The sequence below is a fragment of the Haemaphysalis longicornis genome, unplaced genomic scaffold, assembly GCF_048455015.1.
Source record: "Haemaphysalis longicornis isolate Haplotype H1 unplaced genomic scaffold, Haemaphysalis longicornis Haplotype H1 scaffold_1, whole genome shotgun sequence".
NCBI classification, from domain to species: Eukaryota; Metazoa; Arthropoda; class Arachnida; order Ixodida; family Ixodidae; genus Haemaphysalis; species Haemaphysalis longicornis.
Window position 1 is genome coordinate 58,185,529 of NW_027526203.1, and position 3,586 is coordinate 58,189,114.

Below are 3,586 nucleotides of genomic sequence, written 5' to 3' on the forward strand. Positions count from 1 at the left end.
CAATGTATGTTCTTTGCCGCAGCCTATAGAAACTGGAGTTCCACAGGGATCCGTCCTTGGGCCCTTATTCTTCTCTTTGTATATAAACGATCTGCCAATATCCTTATATTGCTCTGACGTTTTGATGTACGCTGATGACACAGCTATAATTATTACAGGCAACAATATCGAGGAAATTGAATCTGAAACAAACTCAGAGTTATCAAGAATTTCCAAATGGTTTTGTGCCAACAAACTAACAATTAATACCAAGAAAACTAAATATACAATTTTTCATTCTCGTAACAAGACCGTAAACATTAACTCCATCAATATAGCTATCGACAACCACTCTCTCCTTCATGCAACCTCTTACAAGTACCTTGGCGTTTATTTCGATAACCACTTAAAGGGACACTGAAGTGATTTGTAAACAATGCGGGATTACGAGCGCAAATTGTAGTCCGGAGTCCCTAGGCCCTGTTTCGAGCACTCTGAGAGCGTTTACGCGAATTTATTTAGTAGAAAAATCAATTCGAAAATGCTGTCCTCCTCTCTTTACGCTCGCCCATTTTCTGTGGAGTTTTCGTGTGACGTCAGCAGGAGAGGAGCTGACAATTGGCTGCGCTACTGCACGGCTCGCCGACCTTCCGCGACCTAGTCCCGAGTCAGTCGGCCCAGCGTTTAGTCCGCCGGCCGCCGACGGGTCGTCGCACTTCGCTCGATCAGTTGAAACTAAGCCACAACACGTTTGGGAATGAACGAATGCGCCTTTATTTACTTCGTTAGTTTGTACACTGTATCTAGCTCCAAGTCAAGGTCGCTTCACACAAGCGCTGCACAAGCGCACATGCGACGCATACGCCAGTAGGAAAATATAAGGCCTCTTGAAGGGGGAGAAGAGTCAGCGAAGTTAATATAGGTACTATGGACACTAAGTTACTAAGTTAATATGGACACGGCAGCACCGCCGTGACTATGTCGCCTTACGTCCCTTTGCTTGTGCAGGTATTGACAGAATGGTTTCTCGTGGACGGAGCAGCGGCCCCTGTAATCACCGGACCACGGAATAATTGTGCCACGGCGGACAGTGCGCACCAACCTTCAATGGGAAACCTTCTCGGCGCAGCTGGATCATATTTGGCGAAAACGATGCCGTACCACGTGGACTTCATCAACTGCGCACCCCCTTGGAGCACGATGACGTCCGTGGTCTCCCTGATAGCAAGTCGTCCGGAGCATATAAAAGCAAGGGCCACCACCCCAAGCTTCAGTGGACACGGCAGCACCGCCGTGACTATGTCGCCTTACGTCCCTTTGCTTGTGCAGGTTGGTGACAGAAAATATGGCTTCCGCAGTAACTGTATCTGTTTGATAGTGCTGCCGTGTCCACATATTGTCCTTGGTTGCTTGAATGGTGCTACTGTGTTGTAAGCTTGTTACTAAAATTATCGGGTGACGTAGAAGAAAACCCTGGGCCAGAAATTGAAGAAATGTTAAAGGAAGTGTTAAGAAATCAGAGTGAATTATTAGCAAAAGTAAACGAAATTCATACGAAGCAAACTTCTACGGATGCTTGCATTACTGACATGCAAGGTAGGCTCCAGAATATGGAAAAACAACTTGAGAGGTTAGGCGAAACTGAAAACCGTCTTGCCAATATAGAAACAAGTGTAGGTAAGCATGACTACGAACTGACAGCTTTTGCCAGACAGCTTGATGAATTAGAAAGCCGTTCAAGACGTAACAATCTGATCGTACGCGGAATAGAAGAAGAGGAATCTGAGGATGAGGCAGTATTATTAAGAAAGGTGAACGATGAGATCTTTGGTAATGTACTCGGGACAAGGTTGAGCTCAATTGAGCGGATTCATCGTCTCGGAAAGAAAATGCCGGAAAAAGACCGCCCTGTCATCTTGAAAGTATCAGATTTCAGAGACAAAATGAGGGTATTGAAGAATTGTCCCAAACTCAAAGGTACACAATTCAGCATCAACGAAGATTACTCCAAACGAGTTGTTGTAATAAGGAAACAACTATGGATTTCATCAGCGGAGGAAAGAAAAAAGGGAGTAAAAGTGAAACTTATTTTCGATAAATTAAAAGTAAACAACGTCCTTTACGCCTGGAATGAAGTCACCAAACAGCGGTTCAGGTGTACTAGTTCGGGCCACACTGGCTCAGATTGACGCAATTCGCGGCCGTCAGCCTTGTTTAAAGTTATTAATACCAATGCAAGGAGTTTGCTTAGTAAAGCTGACGCAATTGAAGCCGTAATCTTAGAGCATGAGCCGGATATAATTGCCGTAACAGAGACTTGGTTACATAGGGATGTAGAAGATTCAGAAGTAACCCCTCCAGGCTACGTAATTTTAAGAAAAGACCGACCAAGCAGAGGAGGTGGTGTTGCTTTCATTATTAAAGACCACATTAAATTCTCAGTACTGGATGACAACTCTGACGTAGAAATGTTGTGGATTATGACCAGGTTAAATCAGCGAACTGTGTACGTTGGTGTGATGTATAGGGCCCCAAATTCTTCTCTGGATACAATCTCTAAGCTCAGAGATTTCATGGATTCCCATTTTGGTCTACAAGAAAACGTTTTATTATTAGGGGATTTCAACCTACCGGGAATTAATTGGTTATCCCAGTCTTGTGGAGCGGAGCAAGTAGGAAGCGCTGAGCAGCTATTGGAGCTTGCGTTCTGTTATGGGCTAACGCAAATCGTTGCGGATTTTACTAGGATAGGGACTACAAGGTCGTCAGTTCTTGACTTGGCATTTGTGTCACCTGGGCTGCGGCCCTTTCTCGGCGATTGTGATGTTGAAGAGGGACTGTCTGACCACAGAATGGTAGTGACGAGCCTAGCGATGTCCCCGGACACTTCGCGTAGGCACACGTCTAGCGCAGTATTGAATTTTACAGCCGCCGATGATGTATCTATTTTAGACTGCCTCGAAATGTCTTTCGATGATTTTATGGTCCTTTACAATACCGACTGTAGCACTGACAGGTTATGGCATTTCTTTTCGAATGTTGTCGCGAGGTGTGTAGACAGACACGTTCCCAAGATTTCAAAGCGCATTCGTTGGAACAATCCTTGGATTTCTAGAGAAATCATTCATGCAAAAAGAAAACTAAACCGGAAACAAAAATCGTGTTCGAAAAATCGTACTCCTGAAAGCAAAGCCGGCATTACATCGATGAGACGAGAACTAAAACGTCTGATTAAGGAATCCAGGGATAAATTTTTGAATGTGACCTTGAAGAAATTTTTGAAGGAAGCCCCCTCGAAGTTTTGGCGCTATTTAACTCCCCCGGCAAGCTCCCAGACACTATCAGAGGAAATTACACAACAACGTGTCGATGACTTTAACTCTTACTTCGCATCTGTTTTTACGAATGATAATGGTATCTTGCCCGAGTTTGCTACATCATCATTTCGGGGGCCAATTGAAGATGTGGTAATTACCGAAGAAGGCGTCCTAAATCTTTTACTTAACATAAATACAAGAAAAAGTCCCGGTCCTGATGGTATACCAAACGAATTTCTGTACAGATACGCAGAATGGGCGTCTCGCTTCCTTACTAAAATATTCCAGTC

The 3,586-nt window shown here is 44.3% G+C and overlaps 1 pseudogene; it reads left to right on the top strand.

Annotated features, from left to right (window-relative positions):
• Positions 1 to 924: 924 nt before the first annotated feature.
• On the top strand, positions 925 to 3,056 carry LOC144164245 (uncharacterized; annotated as a pseudogene).
• Positions 3,057 to 3,586: the final 530 nt, after the last annotated feature.